Consider the following 18,839-nt stretch of genomic DNA (forward strand, 5'->3'; position numbering starts at 1 on the left):
GGGGGGGTGTTTATCAAAGCTTTCCCTTACAATTTTATATCTCTTGAAAAGACCCGCTGTGGTGCTAGTTGTCCGTCAATGGCCACTGTAAGCTGAATGTGCCCGCCCTCGTCAGATCGCAAACGCTAAGCAGCTTGAGGCTGGGCAAGTACCGGCATGGGAGACTGGCTGGGAATCCCCAGTACAGTTGACTTGCTGTTTTGTTTTTCTCAAAGCTTTCCCTTACGATTGTTTTCATCTTGAAAAGACTAGCAGACGCGAAAGCAATCGGTCAATGGCCACACTAAGCTGAATGTGCCTGCCCTCGTCAGATCGCAAATGCTAAGCAGCTTGAGGCTGGGCAAGTTTATTTTTTTTTTTGGGGGGGGGGTTATCAAAGCTTTCCCTTACAATTGTATATCTCTTGAAAAGACCCGCTGTGGTGCTAGCTGTCCGTCAATGGCCACTCTAAGCTGAATGTGCCTGCCCTCGTCAGATCGCAAACGCTAAGCAGCTTGAGGCTGGGCAAGTACCGGCATGGGAGACTGGCTGGGAATCCCCGGTACAGTTGACATGCTATTTTGTTTTTCTCAAAGCTTTCCCTTACGATTGTTTTCATCTTGAAAAGACTAGCAGATGCAAGCACAATCGGTCAATGGCCACACTAAGCTGAATGTGCCTGCCCTCTTCAGATCGCAAATGCTAAGCAGCTTGAGGCTAGGCAAGTACCAGCATGGGAGACTGGCTGGGAATCCCTGGTACCGTTGACTTAGTTTTTTCGTTTTGATCCAAGCTTTCCCTGACGATTGTATTCCTCTTGAAAAGAGCCGCACTGGTGTGAACAATTTGTCATTGGCCACTCTAAGCTGAATGTGCCAGCTCTGGTCAGATCGCAAATGCTAAGCAGCCTGAGGCTGGGCAAGTTTCTTTTTTTTTTTTTGGGGGGGGTTATCAAAGCTTTCCCTTACAATTTTATATCTCTTGAAAGGACCCGCTGTGGTGCTAGCTGTCCGTCAATGGCCACTCTAAGCTGAATGTGCCTGCCCTCGTCAGATCGCAAACGCTAAGCAGCTTGAGGCTGGGCAAGTACCGGCATGGGAGACTGGCTGGGAATCCCCAGTACAGTTGACTTGCTGTTTTGTTTTTCTCAAAGCTTTCCCTTACGATTGTTTTCATCTTGAAAAGACTAGCAGATGCGAAAGCAATCGGTCAATGGCCACACTAAGCTGAATGTGCCTGCCCTCGTCAGATCGCAAATGCTAAGCAGCTTGAGACTAGGCAAGTACCAGCATGGGAGACTGGCTGGGAATCCCTGGTACCGTTGACTTGGTTTTTTCGTTTTGATCCAAGCTTTCCCTGACGATTGTATTCCTCTTGAAAAGAGCCGCACTGGTGTGAACAATCTGTCATTGGCCACTCTAAGCTGAATGTGCCAGCTCTGGTCAGATCGCAAATGCTAAGCAGCTTGAGGCTGGGCAAGTTTCTTTTTTTTTTTTTTGGGGGGGGGGTTTATCAAAGCTTTCCCTTTCAATTTTATATCTCTTGAAAAGACCCGCTGTGGTGCTAGTTGTCCTTCAATGGCCACTCTAAGCTGAATGTGCCTGCCCTCGTCAGATCGCAAACGCTAAGCAGCTTGAGGCTGGGCAAGTACCAGCATGGGAGACTGGCTGGGAATCCCCGGTACCGTTGACTTGCTATTTTGTTTTTCTCAAAGCTTTCCCTTACGATTGTTTTCATCTTGAAAAGACTAGCAGACGCGAAAGCAATTGGTAATGGCCACACTAAGCTGAATGTGCCAGCTCTGGTCAGATCGCAAATGCTAAGCAGCTTGAGGCTAGACAAGTACCAGCATGGGAGACTGGCTGGGAATCCCTGGTATCGTTGACTTGGTTTTTTCGTTTTTCTCAAAGCTTTCCCTTACGATTGTTTTCATCTTGAAAAGACTAGCAGACGCGAAAGCAATCGGTCAATGGCCACACTAAGCTGAATGTGCCTGCCCTCGTCAGATTGCAAATGCTAAGCAGCTTGAGGCTGGGCAAGTTTCTTTTTTTTTTGGGGGGGGGGGTTATCAAAGCTTTCCCTTACAATTTTATATCTCTTGAAAAGACCCGCTGTGGTGCTAGTTGTCCGTCAATGGCCACTCTAAGCTGAATGTGCCTGCCCTCTTCAGATCGCAAATGCTAAGCAGCTTGAGGCTAGGCAAGTACCAGCATGGGAGACTGGCTGGGAATCCCTGGTACCGTTGACTTGGTTTTTTCGTTTTGATCCAAGCTTTCCCTGACGATTGTATTCCTCTTGAAAAGAGCCGCACTGGTGTGAACAATCTGTCATTGGCCACACTAAGCTGAATGTGCCAGCTCTGGTCAGATCGCAAATGCTAAGCAGCTTGAGGCTGGGCAAGTTTCTTTTTTTTTTTTGGGGGGGGGGGTTTATCAAAGCTTTCCCTTACAATTTTATATCTCTTGAAAAGACCCGCTGTGGTGCTAGTTGTCCGTCCATGGCCACTCTAAGCTGAATGTGCCTGCCCTCGTCAGATCGCAAACGCTAAGCAGCTTGAGGCTGGGCAAGTACTGGCATGGGAGACTGGCTGGGAATCCCCGGTACCGTTGACTTGCTATTTTGTTTTTCTCAAAGCTTTCCCTTACGATTGTTTTCATCTTGAAAAGACTAGCAGACGCGAAAGCAATCAGTCAATGGCCACACTAAGCTGAATGTGCCTGCCCTTGTCAGATCGCAAATGCTAAGCAGCTTGAGGCTAGGCAAGTACCAGCATGGGAGACTGGCTGGGAATCCCTGGTACCGTTGACTTGGTTTTTTCGTTTTGATCCAAGCTTTCCCTGACGATTGTATTCCTCTTGAAAAGAGCCGCACTGGTGTGAACAATCTGTCATTGGCCACTCTAAGCTGAATGTGCCAGCTCTGGTCAGATCGCAAATGCTAAGCGGCTTGAGGCTGGGCAAGTTTCTTTTTTTTTTCTTGGGGGGGGGGTTTATCAAAGCTTTCCCTTACAATTTTATATCTCTTGAAAAGACCCGCTGTGGTGCTAGTTGTCCGTCAATGGCCACTCTAAGCTGAATGTGCCTGCCCTCGTCAGATCGCAAACGCTAAGCAGCTTGAGGCTGGGCAAGTACTGGCATGGGAGACTGGCTGGGAATCCCCGGTACCGTTGACTTGCTATTTTGTTTTTCTCAAAGCTTTCCCTTACGATTGTTTTCATCTTGAAAAGACTAGCAGACGCGAAAGCAATCGGTCAATGGCCACACTAAGCTGAATGTGCCTGCCCTCGTCAGATCGCAAATGCTATGCAGCTTGAGGCTAGGCAAGTACCAGCATGGGAGACTGGCTGGGAATCCCTGGTACCGTTGACTTGGTTTATTCGTTTTGATCCAAGCTTTCCCTGACAATTGTATTCCTCTTGAAAAGAGCCGCACTGGTGTGAACAATCTGTCATTGGCCACTCTAAGCTGAATGTGCCAGCTCTGGTCAGATCGCAAATGCTAAGCAGCTTGAGGCTGGGCAAGTTTCTTTTTTTTTTTTTTGGGGGGGGGGTTTATCAAAGCTTTCCCTTACAATTTTATATCTCTTGAAAAGACCCGCTGTGGTGCTAGTTGTCCGTCAATGGCCACTCTAAGCTGAATGTGCCTGCCCTCGTCAGATCGCAAACGCTAAGCAGCTTGAGGCTGGGTAAGAACCGGCATGGGAGACTGGCTGGGAATCCCTGGTACCGTTGACTTGCTATTTTGTTTTTCTCAAAGCTTTCCCTTACGATTGTTTTCATCTTGAAAAGACTAGCAGACGCGAAAGCAATCGTTCAATGGCCACACTAAGCTGAATGTGCCTGCCCTCGTCAGATCGCAAATGCTAAGCAGCTTGAGGCTAGGCAAGTACCAGCGTGGGAGACTGGCTGGGAATCCCTGGTTCGGTTGACTTGGTTTTTTCATTTTGATCCAAGCTTTCCCTGACGATTGTATTCCTCTTGAAAAGAGCCACACTGGTGTGAACAATCTGTCATTGGCCACTCTAAGCTGAATGTGCCAGCTCTGGTCAGATCGCAAATGCTAAGCATCTTGAGGCTGGGCAAGTTTCTTTTTTTTTTTTTTTTTGGGGGGGGGTTTATCAAAGCTTTCCCTTACAATTTTATATCTCTTGAAAAGACCCGCTGTGGTGCTAGTTGTCTGTCAATGGCCACTCTAAGCTGAATGTGCCTGCCCTCATCAAATCGCAAACGCTAAGCAGCTTGAGGCTGGGCAAGTACCGGCATGGGAGACTGGCTGGGAATCCCCGGTACCGTTGACTTGCTGTTTTGTTTTTCTCAAAGCTTTCCCTTACGATTGTTTTCATCTTGAAAAGACTAGCAGACGCGAAAGCAGTCGGTCAATGGCCACACTAAGCTGAATGTGCCTGCCCTCGTCAGATCGCAAATGCTAAGCAGCTTGAGGCTAGGCAAGTACCAGGATGGGAGACTGGCTGGGAATCCCTGGTACCGTTGACTTGTTTTTTTCGTTTTGATCCAAGCTTTCCCTGACGATTGTATTCCTCTTGAAAAGAGCCGCACTGGTGTGAACAATCTGTCATTGGCCACTCTAAGCTGAATGTGCCAGCTCTGGTCAGATCGCACAATGCTAAGCAGCTTGAGGCTGGGCAAGTTTCTTTTTTTTTTTGGGGGGGGGGGGGGTTTATCAAAGCTTTCCCTTACAATTTTATATCTCTTGAAAAGACCCGCTGTGGTGCTAGTTGTCCGTCAATGGCCACTCTAAGCTGAATGTGCCTGCCCTCGTCAGATCGCAAACGCTAAGCAGCTTGAGGCTGGGCAAGTACCGGCATGGGAGACTGGCTGGGAATCCCCGGTACCGTTGACATGCTATTTTGCTTTTTTTAAAGCTTTCCCTTACGATTGTTTTCATCTTGAAAAGACTAGCAGACGCGAAAGCAATCGGTCAATGGCCACACTAAGCTGAATGTGCCTGCCCTCGTCAGATCGCAAATGCTAAGCAGCTTGAGGCTAGGCAAGTACCAGCATGGGAGACTGGCTTGGAATCCCTGGTACCGTTGACTTGGTTTTTTCGTTTTGATCCAAGCTTTCCCTGACGATTGTATTCCTCTTGAAAAGAGCCGCACTGGTGTGAACAATCTGTCATTGGCCACTCTAAGCTGAATGTGCCAGCTCTGGTCAGATCGCAAATGCTAAGCAGCTTGAGGCTGGGCAAGTTTCTTTTTTTTTTTTTTTTTTTTTTTGGGGGGGGGGGTTTATCAAAGCTTTCCCTTACAATTTTATATCTCTTGAAAAGACCCGCTGTGGAGCTAGTTGTCTGTCAATGGCCACTCTAAGCTGAATGTGCCTGCCCTTCTCGAATCGCAAAGGCTAAGCAGCTTGAGGCTGGGCAAGTACCGGCATGGGAGACTGGCTGGGAATCCCCGGTACCGTTGACTTGCTATTTTGTTTTTCTCAAAGCTTTCCCTTACGATTGTTTTCATCTTGAAAAGACTAGCAGACGCGAAAGCAGTTGGTCAATGGCCACACTAAGCTGAATGTTCCTGCCCTCGTCAAATCGCAAACGCTAAGCAGCTTGAGGCTGGGCAAGTACTGGCATGGGAGACTGGCTGGGAATCCCCGGTACCGTTGACTTGCTATTTTGTTTTTCTCAAAGCTTTCCCTTACGATTGTTTTCATCTTGAAAAGACTAGCAGACGCGAAAGCAATTGGTCAATGGCCACACTAAGCTGAATGTGCCTGCCCTCTTCAGATCGCAAATGCTAAGCAGCTTGAGGCTAGGTAAGTACCAGCATGGGAGACTGTCTGGGAATCCCTGGTACCGTTGACTTGGTTTTTTCGTTTTGATCCAAGCTTTCCCTGACGATTGTATTCCTCTTGAAAAGAGCCGCACTGGTGTGAACAATCTGTCATTGGCCACTCTAAGCTGAATGTGCCAGCTCTGGTCAGATCGCAAATGCTAAGCAGCTTGAGGCTGGGCAAGTTTCTTTTTTTTTTTGGGGGGGGGGTTATCAAAGCTTTCCCTTACAATTTTATATCTCTTGAAAAGACCCGCTGTGGTGCTAGTTGTCCGTCAATGGCCACTCTAAGCTGAATGTGCCTTCCCTCGTCAGATCGCAAATGCTAAGCAGCTTGAGGCTGGGCAAGTACCGGCATGGGAGACTGGTTGGGAATCCCCGGTATCGTTGACTTGATATTTTGTTTTTCTCTAAGCTTTCCCTTACGATTGTTTTCATCTTGAAAAGACTAGCGGACGCGAAAGCAATCGGTCAATGGCCACACTAAGCTGAATGTGCCTGCCCTCGTCAGATCGCAAATGCTAAGCAGCATAAGGCTAGGCAAGTACCAGCATGGGAGACTGGCTGGGATTCCCTGGTACCGTTGACTTGGTTTTTTCGTTTTGATCCAAGCTTTCCCTGATGATTGTATTCCTCTTGAAAAGAGCCGCACTGGTGTGAACAATCTGTCATTGGCCACTCTAAGCTGAATGTGCCAGCTCTGGTCAGATCGCAAATGCTAAGCAGCTTGAGGCTGGGCAAGTTTCTTTTTTTTTTTGGGGGGGGGAGTTTATCAAAGCTTTCCCTTACAATTTTATATCTCTTGAAAAGACCCGCTGTGGTGCCAGTTGTCCGTCAATGGCCACTCTATGCTGAATGTGCCTGCCCTCATCAGATCGCAAACGCTAAGCAGCTTGAGGCTGGGCAAGTACCGGCATGGGAGACTGGCTGGGAATCCCCGGTACCGTTGACTTGCTATTTTGTTTTTCTCAAAGCTTTCCCTTACGATTGTTTTCATCTTGAAAAGACTAGCAGACGCGAAAGCAATTGGTCAATGGCCACACTAAGCTGAATGTGCCTGCCCTCGTCAGATCGCAAATGCTAAGCAGCTTGAGGCTAGGCGAGTACCAGCATGGGAGACTGGCTGGGAATCCCTGGTACCGTTGACTTGGTTTTTTCGTTTTGATCCAAGCTTTCCCTGACGATTGTATTCCTCTTGAAAAGAGCCGCACTGGTGTGAACAATCTGTCATTGGCCACTCTAAGCTGAATGTGCCAGCTCTGGTCAGATCGCAAATGCTAAGCAGCTTGAGGCTGGGCAAGTTTCTTTTTTTTTTTTTTTTTGGGGGGGGGGTTTATCAAAGCTTTCCCTTACAATTTTATATCTCTTGAAAAGACCCGCTGTGGTGCTAGTTGTCCGTCAATGGCCACTCTAAGCTGAATGTGCCTGCCCTTGTCAGATTGCAAACGCTAAGCAGCTTGAGGCTGGGCAAGTACCGGCATGGGAGACTGGCTGGGAATCCCCGGTACCGTTGACTTGCTATTTTGTTTTTCTCAAAGCTTTCCCTTACGATTGTTTTCATCTTGAAAAGACTAGCAGACGCGAAAGCAATCGGTCAATGGCCACACTAAGCTGAATGTGCCTGCCCTCGTCAGATCGCGAATGCTAAGCAGCTTGAGGCTAGGCAAGTACCAGCATGGGAGACTGGCTGGGAATCCCTGGTACCGTTGACTTGGTTTTTTCGTTTTGATCCAAGCTTTCCCTGACGATTGTATTCCTCTTGAAAAGAGCCGCACTGGTGTGAACAATCTGTCATTGGCCACTCTAAGCTGAATGTGCCAGCTCTGGTCAGATCGCAAATGCTAAGCAGCTTGATGCTGGGCAAGATTCTTTTTTTTTTTTTGGGTGGGGGGTTTATCAAAGCTTTCCCTTACAATTTTATATCTCTTGAAAAGACCCGCTGTGGTGCTAGTTGTCCGTCAATGGCCACTCTAAGCTGAATGTGCCTGCCCTCGTCAGATCGCAAATGCTAAGCAGCTTGAGGCTGGGCAAGTACCGGCATGGGAGACTGGTTGGGAATCCCCGGTACCGTTGACTTGCTATTTTGTTTTTCTCTAAGCTTTCCCTTACGATTGTTTTCATCTTGAAAAGACTAGCAGACGCGAAAGCAATCGGTCAATGGCCACACTAAGCTGAATGTGCCTGCCCTTGTCAGATCGCAAATGCTAAGCAGCTTAAGGCTAGGCAAGTACCAGCATGGGAGACTGGCTTGGATTCCCTGGTACCGTTGACTTAGTTTTTTCGTTTTGATCCAAGCTTTCCCTGATGATTGTATTCCTCTTGAAAAGAGCTGCACTGGTGTGAACAATCTGTCATTGGCCACTCTAAGCTGAATGTGCCAGCTCTGGTCAGATCGCAAATGCTAAGCAGCTTGAGGCTGGGCAGGTTTCTTTTTTTTTTTTTGGGGGGGGGGGTTTATCAAAGCTTTCCCTTACAATTTTATATCTCTTGAAAAGACCCGCTGTGGTGCTAGTTGTCCGTCAATGGCCACTCTAAGCTGAATGTGCCTGCCCTCGTCAGATCGCAAACGCTAAGCAGCTTGAGGCTGGGCAAGTACCGGCATGGGAGACTGGCTGGGAATCCCTGGTACCGTTGACTTGGTTTTTTCGTTTTGATCCAAGCTTTCCCTGACGATTGTATTCCTCTTGAAAAGAGCCGCACTGGTGTGAACAATCTGTCATTGGCCACTCTAAGCTGAATGTGCCAGCTCTGGTCAGATCGCAAATGCTATGCAGCTTAAGGCTGGGCAAGTTTTTTTTTTTTTTTTGGGGGGGGGGGGTTATCAAAGCTTTCCCTTACAATTTTATATCTCTTGAAAAGACCCGCTGTGGTGCTAGTTGTCCGTCAATGGCCACTGTAAGCTGAATGTGCCCGCCCTCGTCAGATCGCAAACGCTAAGCAGCTTGAGGCTGGGCAAGTACCGGCATGGGAGACTGGCTGGGAATCCCCGGTACCGTTGACTTCCTATTTTGTTTTTCTCTAAGCTTTCCCTTACGATTGTTTTCATCTTGAAAAGACTAGCAGACGCGAAAGCAATCGGTCAATGGCCACACTAAGCTGAATGTGCCTGCCCTCGTCAGATCGCAAATGCTAAGCAGCTTGAGGCTAGGCAAGTACCAGCATGGGAGACTGGCTGGGAATCCCTGGTACCGTTGACTTAGTTTTTTCGTTTTGATCCAAGCTTTCCCTGACGATTGTATTCCTCTTGAAAAGAGCCGCACTGGTGTGAACAATCTGTCATTGGCCACTCTAAGCTGAATGTGCCAGCTCTGGTCAGATCGCAAATGCTAAGCAGCCTGAGGCTGGGCAAGTTTCTTTTTTTTTTTTGGGGGGGGGGGGGTTATCAAAGCTTTCCCTTACAATTTTATATCTCTTGAAAGGACCCGCTGTGGTGCTAGCTGTCCGTCAATGGCCACTCTAAGCTGAATGTGCCTGCCCTCGTCAGATCGCAAACGCTAAGCAGCTTGAGGCTGGGCAAGTACCGGCATGGGAGACTGGCTGGGAATCCCCAGTACAGTTGACTTGCTGTTTTGTTTTTCTCAAAGCTTTCCCTGACGATTGTTTTCATCTTGAAAAGACTAGCAGACGCGAAAGCAAACGTTCAATGGCCACACTAAGCTGAATGTGCCTGCCCTCGTCAGATCGCAAATGCTAAGCAGCTTGAGGCTAGGCAAGTACCAGCATGGGAGACTGGCTGGGAATCCCTGGTACCGTTGACTTGGTTTTTTCGTTTTGATCCAAGCTTTCCCTGACGATTGTATTCCTCTTGAAAAGAGCCACACTGGTGTGAACAATCTGTCATTGGCCACTCTAAGCTGAATGTGCCAGCTCTGGTCAGATCGCAAATGCTAAGCAGCTTGAGGCTGGGCAAGTACCGGCATGGGAGACTGGCTGGGAATCCCCGGTACCGTTGACTTGCTATTTTGTTTTTCTCAAAGCTTTCCCTTACGATTGTTTTCATCTTGAAAAGACTAGCAGACGCGAAAGCAATCGGTCAATGGCCACACTAAGCTGAATGTGCCTGCCCTCGTCAGATCGCAAATGCTAAGCAGCTTGAGGCTGGGCAAGTTTATTTTTTTTTTTGGGGGGGGGTTATCAAAGCTTTCCCCTACAATTGTATATCTCTTGAAAAGACCCGCTGTGGTGCTAGCTGTCCGTCAATGGCCACTCTAAGCTGAATGTGCCTGCCCTCGTCAGATCGCAAACGCTAAGCAGCTTGAGGCTGGGCAAGTACCGGCATGGGACACTGGTTGGGAATCCCCGGTACAGTTGACATGCTATTTTGTTTTTCTCAAAGCTTTCCCTTACGATTGTTTTCATCTTGAAAAGACTAGCAGATGCAAAAGCAATCGGTCAATGGCCACACTAAGCTGAATGTGCCTGCCCTCTTCAGATCGCAAATGCTAAGCAGCTTGAGGCTAGGCAAGTACCAGCATGGGAGACTGGCTGGGAATCCCTGGTACCGATGACTTAGTTTTTTCGTTTTGATCCAAGCTTTCCCTGACGAATGTATTCCTCTTGAAAAGAGCCGCACTGGTGTGAACAATCTGTCATTGGCCACTCTAAGCTGAATGTGCCAGCTCTGGTCAGATCGCAAATGCTAAGCAGCCTGAGGCTGGGCAAGTTTCTTTTTTTTTTTTGGGGGGGGGTTATCAAAGCTTTCCCTTACAATTTTATATCTCTTGAAAGGACCCGCTGTGGTGCTAGCTGTCCGTCAATGGCCACTCTAAGCTGAATGTGCCTGCCCTCGTCAGATCGCAAACGCTAAGCAGCTTGAGGCTGGGCAAGTACCGGCATGGGAGACTGGCTGGGAATCCCCAGTACAGTTGACTTGCTGTTTTGTTTTTCTCAAAGCTTTCCCTTACGATTGTTTTCATCTTGAAAAGACTAGCAGATGCGAAAGCAATCGGTCAATGGCCACACTAAGCTGAATGTGCCTGCCCTCGTCAGATCGCAAATGCTAAGCAGCTTGAGGCTAGGCAAGTACCAGCATGGGAGACTGGCTGGGAATCCCTGGTACCGTTGACTTGGTTTTTTCGTTTTGATCCAAGCTTTCCCTGACGATTGTATTCCTCTTGAAAAGAGCCGCACTGGTGTGAACAATCTGTCATTGGCCACTCTAAGCTGAATGTGCCAGCTCTGGTCAGATCGCAAATGCTAAGCAGCTTGAGGCTAGGCAAGTTTCTTTTTTTTTGGGGGGGGGGGTTTATCAAAGCTTTCCCTTACAATTTTATATCTCTTGAAAAGACCCGCTGTGGTGCTAGTTGTCCGTCAATGGCCACTCTAAGCTGAATGTGCCTGCCCTCGTCAGATCGCAAACGCTAAGCAGCTTGAGGCTGGGCAAGTACCTGCATGGGAGACTGGCTGGGAATCCCCGGTACAGTTGACTTGCTATTTTGTTTTTCTCAAAGCTTTCCCTTACGATTGTTTTCATCTTGAAAAGACTAGCAGATGCAAAAGCAATCGGTCAATGGCCACACTAAGCTGAATGTGCCTGCCCTCGTCAGATCGCAAATGCTAAGCAGCTTGAGGCTAGGCAAGTACCAGCATGGGAGACTGGCTGGGAATCCCTGGTACCGTTGACTTGGTTTTTTCGTTTTGATCCAAGCTTTCCCTGACGATTGTATTCCTCTTGAAAAGAGCCGCACTGGTGTGAACAATCTGTCATTGGCCACTCTAAGCTGAATGTGCCAGCTCTGGTCAGATCGCAAATGCTAAGCAGCTTGAGGCTGGGCAAGTTTCTTTTTTTTTGGCGGGGGGGGGTTTATCAAAGCTTTCCCTTACAATTTTATATCTCTTGAAAAGACCCGCTGTGGTGCTAGTTGTCCGTCAATGGCCACTCTAAGCTGAATGTGCCTTCCCTCGTCAGATCGCAAACGCTAAGCGGCTTGAGGCTGGGCAAGTACCGGCATGGGAGACTGGCTGGGAATCCCCGATACCGTTGACTTGCTATTTTGTTTTTCTCAAAGCTTTCCCTTACGATTGTTTTCATCTTGAAAAGACTAGCAGACGCGAAAGCAATTGGTCAATGGCCACACTAAGCTGAATGTGCCTTCCCTCGTCAGATTGCAAATGCTAAGCAGCTTGAGACTAGGCAAGTACCAGCATGGGAGACTGGCTGGGAATCCCTGGTACCGTTGACTTGGTTTTTTCGTTTTGATCCAAGCTTTCCCTGACGATTGTATTCCTCTTGAAAAGAGCCGCACTGGTGTGAACAATCTGTCATTGGCCACTCTAAGCTGAATGTGCCAGCTCTGGTCAGATCGCAAATGCTAAGCAGCTTGAGGCTGGGCAAGTTTCTTTTTTTTTTTTTGGGGGGGGGGTTTATCAAAGCTTTCCCTTTCAATTTTATATCTCTTGAAAAGACCCGCTGTGGTGCTAGTTGTCCTTCAATGGCCACTCTAAGCTGAATGTGCCTGCCCTCGTCAGATTGCAAACGCTAAGCAGCTTGAGGCTGGGCAAGTACCGGCATGGGAGACTGGCTGGGAATCCCCGGTACCGTTGACTTGCTATTTTGTTTTTCTCAAAGCTTTCCCTTACGATTGTTTTCATCTTGAAAAGACTAGCAGACGCGAAAGCAATCTGTCAATGGCCACACTAAGCTGAATGTGCCTGCCCTCGTCAGATTGCAAATGCTAAGCAGCTTGAGGCTAGGCAAGTACCAGCATGGGAGACTGGCTGGGAATCCCTGGTACCGTTGACTTGGTTTGTTCGTTTTGATCCAAGCTTTCCCTGACGATTGTATTCCTTTTGAAAAGAGCCGCACTGGTGTGAACAATCTGTCGTTGGCCGCTCTAAGCTGAATGTGCCAGCTCTGGTCAGATCGCAAATGCTAAGCAGCTTGAGGCTGGGCAAGTTTCTTTTTTTTTTGGGGTGGGGGTTTATCAAAGCTTTCCCTTACAATTTTATATCTCTTGAAAAGACCCGCTGTGGTGCTAGTTGTCCGTCAATGGCCACTCTAAGCTGAATGTGCCTGCCCTCGTCAGATCGCAAACGCTAAGCAGCTTGAGGCTGGGCAAGTACCGGCATGGGAGACTGGCTGGGAATCCCCGGTACCGTTGACTTGCTATTTTGTTTTTCTCAAAGCTTTCCCTTACGATTGTTTTCATCTTGAAAAGACTAGCAGACGCGAAAGCAATCGGTCAATGGTCACACTAAGCTGAATGTGCCTGCCCTCGTCAGATCGCAAATGCTAAGCAGCTTGAGGCTAGGCAAGTACCAGCATGGGAGACTGGCTGGGAATCCCTGGTACCGTTGACTTGGTTTTTTCGTTTTGATCCAAGCTTTCCCTGACGATTGTATTCCTCTTGAAAAGAGCCGCACTGGTGTGAACAATCTGTCATTGGCCACTCTAAGCTGAATGTGCCAGCTCTGGTCAGATTGCAAATGCTAAGCAGCTTGAGGCTGGGCAAGTTTCTTTTTTTTTTTTTTTTTTTGGGGGGGGGGTTTATCAAAGCTTTCCCTTACAATTTTATATCTCTTGAAAAGACCCGCTGTGGCGCTAGTTGTCTGTCAATGGCCACTCTAAGCTGAATGTGCCTGCCCTCGTCAGATCGCAAACGCTAAGCAGCTTGAGGCTGGGCAAGTACCGGCATGGGAGACTGGCTGGGAATCCCTGGTACCGTTGACTTAGTTTTTCGTTTTCATCCAAGCTTTCCCTGACGATTGTATTCCTCTTGAAAAGAGCCGCACTGGTGTGAACAATCTGTCATTGGCCACTCTAAGCTGAATGTGCCAGCTCTGGTCAGATCGCAAATGCTAAGCAGCTTGAGGCTGGGCAAGTTTCTTATTTTTTTTTTTGGGGGGGGGGTTAATTGTAAGCTTTCCCTTACAATTTTATATCTCTTGAAAAGACCCGCTGTGGTGCTAGTTGTCCGTCAATGGCCACTCTAAGCTGAATGTGCCTGCCCTCGTCAGATCGCAAACGCTAAGCAGCTTGAGGCTGGGCAAGTACCGGCATGGGAGACTGGCTGGGAATCCCCGGTACCGTTGACTTGCTATTTTGTTTTTCTCAAAGCTTTCCCTTACGATTGTTTTCATCTTGAAAAGACTAGCAGACGCGAAAGCAATTGGTCAATGGCCACACTAAGCTGAATGTGCCTTCCCTCGTCAGATTGCAAATGCTAAGCAGCTTGAGACTAGGCAAGTACCAGCATGGGAGACTGGCTGGGAATCCCTGGTACCGTTGACTTGGTTTTTTCGTTTTGATCCAAGCTTTCCCTGACGATTGTATTCCTCTTGAAAAGAGCCGCACTGGTGTGAACAATCTGTCATTGGCCACTCTAAGCTGAATGTGCCAGCTCTGGTCAGATCGCAAATGCTAAGCAGCTTGAGGCTGGGCAAGTTTCTTTTTTTTTTTTTGGGGGGGGGGTTTATCAAAGCTTTCCCTTTCAATTTTATATCTCTTGAAAAGACCCGCTGTGGTGCTAGTTGTCCTTCAATGGCCACTCTAAGCTGAATGTGCCTGCCCTCGTCAGATTGCAAACGCTAAGCAGCTTGAGGCTGGGCAAGTACCGGCATGGGAGACTGGCTGGGAATCCCCGGTACCGTTGACTTGCTATTTTGTTTTTCTCAAAGCTTTCCCTTACGATTGTTTTCATCTTGAAAAGACTAGCAGACGCGAAAGCAATCTGTCAATGGCCACACTAAGCTGAATGTGCCTGCCCTCGTCAGATTGCAAATGCTAAGCAGCTTGAGGCTAGGCAAGTACCAGCATGGGAGACTGGCTGGGAATCCCTGGTACCGTTGACTTGGTTTGTTCGTTTTGATCCAAGCTTTCCCTGACGATTGTATTCCTTTTGAAAAGAGCCGCACTGGTGTGAACAATCTGTCGTTGGCCGCTCTAAGCTGAATGTGCCAGCTCTGGTCAGATCGCAAATGCTAAGCAGCTTGAGGCTGGGCAAGTTTCTTTTTTTTTTTGGGGTGGGGGTTTATCAAAGCTTTCCCTTACAATTTTATATCTCTTGAAAAGACCCGCTGTGGTGCTAGTTGTCCGTCAATGGCCACTCTAAGCTGAATGTGCCTGCCCTCGTCAGATCGCAAACGCTAAGCAGCTTGAGGCTGGGCAAGTACCGGCATGGGAGACTGGCTGGGAATCCCCGGTACCGTTGACTTGCTATTTTGTTTTTCTCAAAGCTTTCCCTTACGATTGTTTTCATCTTGAAAAGACTAGCAGACGCGAAAGCAATCGGTCAATGGTCACACTAAGCTGAATGTGCCTGCCCTCGTCAGATCGCAAATGCTAAGCAGCTTGAGGCTAGGCAAGTACCAGCATGGGAGACTGGCTGGGAATCCCTGGTACCGTTGACTTGGTTTTTTCGTTTTGATCCAAGCTTTCCCTGACGATTGTATTCCTCTTGAAAAGAGCCGCACTGGTGTGAACAATCTGTCATTGGCCACTCTAAGCTGAATGTGCCAGCTCTGGTCAGATTGCAAATGCTAAGCAGCTTGAGGCTGGGCAAGTTTCTTTTTTTTTTTTTTTTTTGGGGGGGGGGTTTATCAAAGCTTTCCCTTACAATTTTATATCTCTTGAAAAGACCCGCTGTGGCGCTAGTTGTCTGTCAATGGCCACTCTAAGCTGAATGTGCCTGCCCTCGTCAGATCGCAAACGCTAAGCAGCTTGAGGCTGGGCAAGTACCGGCATGGGAGACTGGCTGGGAATCCCTGGTACCGTTGACTTAGTTTTTCGTTTTCATCCAAGCTTTCCCTGACGATTGTATTCCTCTTGAAAAGAGCCGCACTGGTGTGAACAATCTGTCATTGGCCACTCTAAGCTGAATGTGCCAGCTCTGGTCAGATCGCAAATGCTAAGCAGCTTGAGGCTGGGCAAGTTTCTTATTTTTTTTTTTGGGGGGGGGGTTAATTGTAAGCTTTCCCTTACAATTTTATATCTCTTGAAAAGACCCGCTGTGGTGCTAGTTGTCCGTCAATGGCCACTCTAAGCTGAATGTGCCTGCCCTCGTCAGATCGCAAACGCTAAGCAGCTTGAGGCTGGGCAAGTACCGGCATGGGAGACTGGCTGGGAATCCCCGGTACCGTTGACTTGCTATTTTGTTTTTCTCAAAGCTTTCCCTTACGATTGTTTTCATCTTGAAAAGACTAGCAGACGCGAAAGCAATCGGTCAATGGCCACACTAAGCTGAATGTGCCTTCCCTCGTCAGATCGCAAATGCTAAGCAGCTTGAGGCTAGGCAAGTACGAGCATGGGAGACTGGCTGGGAATCCCTGGTACCGTTGGCTTGGTTTTTTCGTTTTGATACAAGCTTTCCCTGACGATTGTATTCGTCTTGAAAAGAGCCGCACTGGTATGAACAATCTGTCATTGGCCACTCTAAGCTGAATGTGCCAGCTCTGGTCAGATCGCAAATGCTAAGCAGCTTGAGGCTGGGCAAGTTTCTTTTTTTTTTTTTGGGGGGGGGTTTATCAAAGCTTTCCCTTACAATTTTATATCTCTTGAAAAGACCCGCTGTGGTGCTAGTTGTCCGTCAATGGCCACTCTAAGCTGAATGTGCCTGCCCTCGTCCGATCGCAAACGCTAAGCAGCTTGAGGCTGGGCAAGTACCGGCATGGGAGACTGGCTGGGAATCCCCGGTACCGTTGACTTGCTATTTTGTTTTTCTCAAAGCTTTCCCTTACGATTGTTTTCATCTTGAAAAGACTAGCAGACGCAAAAGCAATCGGTCAATGGCCACACTAAGCTGAATGTGCCTGCCCTCGTCAGATCGCAAATGCTAAGCAGCTTGAGGCTAGGCAAGTACCAGCATGGGAGACTGGCTGGGAATCCCTGGTACCGTTGACTTGGTTTTTTCGTTTTGATCCAAGCTTTCCCTGACGATTGTATTCCTCTTGAAAAGAGCCGCACTGGTGTGAACAATCTGTCATTGGCCACTCTAAGCTGAATGTGCCAGCTCTGGTCAGATCGCAAATGCTAAACAGCTTGAGGCTGGGCAAGTTTCTATTTTTTTTTTTTTTTTGGGGGGGGGGTGTTTATCAAAGCTTTCCCTTACAATTTTATATCTCTTGAAAAGACCCGCTGTGGTGCTAGTTGTCCGTCAATGGCCACTGTAAGCTGAATGTGCCCGCCCTCGTCAGATCGCAAACGCTAAGCAGCTTGAGGCTGGGCAAGTACCGGCATGGGAGACTGGCTGGGAATCCCCAGTACAGTTGACTTGCTGTTTTGTTTTTCTCAAAGCTTTCCCTTACGATTGTTTTCATCTTGAAAAGACTAGCAGACGCGAAAGCAATCGGTCAATGGCCACACTAAGCTGAATGTGCCTGCCCTCGTCAGATCGCAAATGCTAAGCAGCTTGAGGCTGGGCAAGTTTATTTTTTTTTTTGGGGGGGGGGTTATCAAAGCTTTCCCTTACAATTGTATATCTCTTGAAAAGACCCGCTGTGGTGCTAGCTGTCCGTCAATGGCCACTCTAAGCTGAATGTGCCTGCCCTCGTCAGATCGCAAACGCTAAGCAGCTTGAGGCTGGGCAAGTACCGGCATGGGAGACTGGCTGGGAATCCCCGGTACAGTTGACATGCTATTTTGTTTTTCTCAAAGCTTTCCCTTACGATTGTTTTCATCTTGAAAAGACTAGCAGATGCAAGAGCAATCGGTCAATGGCCACACTAAGCTGAATGTGCCTGCCCTCTTCAGATCGCAAATGCTAAGCAGCTTGAGGCTAGGCAAGTACCAGCATGGGAGACTGGCTGGGAATCCCTGGTACCGTTGACTTAGTTTTTTCGTTTTGATCCAAGCTTTCCCTGACGATTGTATTCCTCTTGAAAAGAGCCGCACTGGTGTGAACAATCTGTCATTGGCCACTCTAAGCTGAATGTGCCAGCTCTGGTCAGATCGCAAATGCTAAGCAGCCTGAGGCTGGGCAAGTTTCTTTTTTTTTTTTGGGGGGGGGTTATCAAAGCTTTCCCTTACAATTTTATATCTCTTGAAAGGACCCGCTGTGGTGCTAGCTGTCCGTCAATGGCCACTCTAAGCTGAATGTGCCTGCCCTCGTCAGATCGCAAACGCTAAGCAGCTTGAGGCTGGGCAAGTACCGGCATGGGAGACTGGCTGGGAATCCCCAGTACAGTTGACTTGCTGTTTTGTTTTTCTCAAAGCTTTCCCTTACGATTGTTTTCATCTTGAAAAGACTAGCAGATGCGAAAGCAATCGGTCAATGGCCACACTAAGCTGAATGTGCCTGCCCTCGTCAGATCGCAAATGCTAAGCAGCTTGAGACTAGGCAAGTACCAGCATGGGAGACTGGCTGGGAATCCCTGGTACCGTTGACTTGGTTTTTTCGTTTTGATCCAAGCTTTCCCTGACGATTGTATTCCTCTTGAAAAGAGCCGCACTGGTGTGAACAATCTGTCATTGGCCACTCTAAGCTGAATGTGCCAGCTCTGGTCAGATCGCAAATGCTAAGCAGCTTGAGGCTGGGCAAGTTTCTTTTTTTTTTTTTGGGGGGGGGGTTTATCAAAGCTTTCCCTTTCAATTTTATATCTCTTGAAAAGACCCGCTGTGGTGCTAGTTGTTCTTCAATGGCCACTCTAAGCTGAATGTGCCTGCCCTCGTCAGATCGCAAACGCTAAGCAGCTTGAGGCTGGGCAAGTACCAGCATGGGAGACTGGCTGGGAATCCCCGGTACCGTTGACTTGCTATTTTGTTTTTCTCAAAGCTTTCCCTTACGATTGTTTTCATCTTGAAAAGACTAGCAGACGCGAAAGCAATTGGTAATGGCCACACTAAGCTGAATGTGCCAGCTCTGGTCAGATCGCAAATGCTAAGCAGCTTGAGGCTAGACAAGTACCAGCATGGGAGACTGGCTGGGAATCCCTGGTATCGTTGACTTGGTTTTTTCGTTTTTCTCAAAGCTTTCCCTTACGATTGTTTTCATCTTGAAAAGACTAGCAGACGCGAAAGCAATCGGTCAATGGCCACACTAAGCTGAATGTGCCTGCCCTCGTCAGATTGCAAATGCTAAGCAGCTTGAGGCTGGGCAAGTTTCTTTTTTTTTTTTTGGGGGGGGGGTTATCAAAGC

At 48.1% G+C, this 18,839-nt stretch overlaps 34 pseudogenes; all 34 read left to right on the plus strand.

Moving 5' to 3' along the window:
- The first annotated feature begins 630 nt into the window (after positions 1-630).
- On the plus strand, positions 631-749 carry LOC143798470 (5S ribosomal RNA; annotated as a pseudogene).
- Positions 750-1,187: 438 nt separating this feature from the next.
- Positions 1,188-1,306, plus strand: LOC143798526 (5S ribosomal RNA; annotated as a pseudogene).
- Positions 1,307-2,108: 802 nt separating this feature from the next.
- LOC143800393 (5S ribosomal RNA) lies at positions 2,109-2,227 on the plus strand (annotated as a pseudogene).
- Positions 2,228-2,668: 441 nt separating this feature from the next.
- LOC143800376 (5S ribosomal RNA) lies at positions 2,669-2,787 on the plus strand (annotated as a pseudogene).
- A 245-nt stretch (positions 2,788-3,032) lies between these two features.
- On the plus strand, positions 3,033-3,151 carry LOC143798746 (5S ribosomal RNA; annotated as a pseudogene).
- A 77-nt stretch (positions 3,152-3,228) lies between these two features.
- Positions 3,229-3,347, plus strand: LOC143800590 (5S ribosomal RNA; annotated as a pseudogene).
- A 1,005-nt stretch (positions 3,348-4,352) lies between these two features.
- LOC143801058 (5S ribosomal RNA) lies at positions 4,353-4,471 on the plus strand (annotated as a pseudogene).
- A 248-nt stretch (positions 4,472-4,719) lies between these two features.
- On the plus strand, positions 4,720-4,838 carry LOC143800507 (5S ribosomal RNA; annotated as a pseudogene).
- Positions 4,839-4,915: 77 nt separating this feature from the next.
- On the plus strand, positions 4,916-5,034 carry LOC143798732 (5S ribosomal RNA; annotated as a pseudogene).
- Positions 5,035-5,486: 452 nt separating this feature from the next.
- Positions 5,487-5,605, plus strand: LOC143800768 (5S ribosomal RNA; annotated as a pseudogene).
- A 77-nt stretch (positions 5,606-5,682) lies between these two features.
- LOC143801234 (5S ribosomal RNA) lies at positions 5,683-5,801 on the plus strand (annotated as a pseudogene).
- An 801-nt stretch (positions 5,802-6,602) lies between these two features.
- LOC143800759 (5S ribosomal RNA) lies at positions 6,603-6,721 on the plus strand (annotated as a pseudogene).
- Positions 6,722-6,798: 77 nt separating this feature from the next.
- On the plus strand, positions 6,799-6,917 carry LOC143798445 (5S ribosomal RNA; annotated as a pseudogene).
- A 445-nt stretch (positions 6,918-7,362) lies between these two features.
- Positions 7,363-7,481, plus strand: LOC143798494 (5S ribosomal RNA; annotated as a pseudogene).
- A 245-nt stretch (positions 7,482-7,726) lies between these two features.
- LOC143800588 (5S ribosomal RNA) lies at positions 7,727-7,845 on the plus strand (annotated as a pseudogene).
- Positions 7,846-8,287: 442 nt separating this feature from the next.
- LOC143798608 (5S ribosomal RNA) lies at positions 8,288-8,406 on the plus strand (annotated as a pseudogene).
- A 441-nt stretch (positions 8,407-8,847) lies between these two features.
- Positions 8,848-8,966, plus strand: LOC143797709 (5S ribosomal RNA; annotated as a pseudogene).
- A 442-nt stretch (positions 8,967-9,408) lies between these two features.
- On the plus strand, positions 9,409-9,527 carry LOC143798573 (5S ribosomal RNA; annotated as a pseudogene).
- A 1,190-nt stretch (positions 9,528-10,717) lies between these two features.
- On the plus strand, positions 10,718-10,836 carry LOC143797720 (5S ribosomal RNA; annotated as a pseudogene).
- Positions 10,837-11,274: 438 nt separating this feature from the next.
- LOC143797731 (5S ribosomal RNA) lies at positions 11,275-11,393 on the plus strand (annotated as a pseudogene).
- A 999-nt stretch (positions 11,394-12,392) lies between these two features.
- On the plus strand, positions 12,393-12,511 carry LOC143798858 (5S ribosomal RNA; annotated as a pseudogene).
- Positions 12,512-12,753: 242 nt separating this feature from the next.
- Positions 12,754-12,872, plus strand: LOC143799026 (5S ribosomal RNA; annotated as a pseudogene).
- A 77-nt stretch (positions 12,873-12,949) lies between these two features.
- Positions 12,950-13,068, plus strand: LOC143798979 (5S ribosomal RNA; annotated as a pseudogene).
- Positions 13,069-13,319: 251 nt separating this feature from the next.
- Positions 13,320-13,438, plus strand: LOC143798609 (5S ribosomal RNA; annotated as a pseudogene).
- Positions 13,439-13,684: 246 nt separating this feature from the next.
- LOC143799027 (5S ribosomal RNA) lies at positions 13,685-13,803 on the plus strand (annotated as a pseudogene).
- A 637-nt stretch (positions 13,804-14,440) lies between these two features.
- LOC143798859 (5S ribosomal RNA) lies at positions 14,441-14,559 on the plus strand (annotated as a pseudogene).
- A 243-nt stretch (positions 14,560-14,802) lies between these two features.
- Positions 14,803-14,921, plus strand: LOC143799028 (5S ribosomal RNA; annotated as a pseudogene).
- A 77-nt stretch (positions 14,922-14,998) lies between these two features.
- On the plus strand, positions 14,999-15,117 carry LOC143799095 (5S ribosomal RNA; annotated as a pseudogene).
- Positions 15,118-15,367: 250 nt separating this feature from the next.
- Positions 15,368-15,486, plus strand: LOC143798610 (5S ribosomal RNA; annotated as a pseudogene).
- A 246-nt stretch (positions 15,487-15,732) lies between these two features.
- On the plus strand, positions 15,733-15,851 carry LOC143799029 (5S ribosomal RNA; annotated as a pseudogene).
- Positions 15,852-16,291: 440 nt separating this feature from the next.
- On the plus strand, positions 16,292-16,410 carry LOC143798790 (5S ribosomal RNA; annotated as a pseudogene).
- A 77-nt stretch (positions 16,411-16,487) lies between these two features.
- On the plus strand, positions 16,488-16,606 carry LOC143797743 (5S ribosomal RNA; annotated as a pseudogene).
- An 808-nt stretch (positions 16,607-17,414) lies between these two features.
- LOC143798471 (5S ribosomal RNA) lies at positions 17,415-17,533 on the plus strand (annotated as a pseudogene).
- Positions 17,534-17,971: 438 nt separating this feature from the next.
- On the plus strand, positions 17,972-18,090 carry LOC143798528 (5S ribosomal RNA; annotated as a pseudogene).
- The last annotated feature ends 749 nt before the right edge of the window (positions 18,091-18,839 follow it).

The sequence above is a fragment of the Ranitomeya variabilis genome, chromosome 1, assembly GCF_051348905.1.
Source record: "Ranitomeya variabilis isolate aRanVar5 chromosome 1, aRanVar5.hap1, whole genome shotgun sequence".
In the NCBI taxonomy this organism is placed as follows: Eukaryota; Metazoa; Chordata; class Amphibia; order Anura; family Dendrobatidae; genus Ranitomeya; species Ranitomeya variabilis.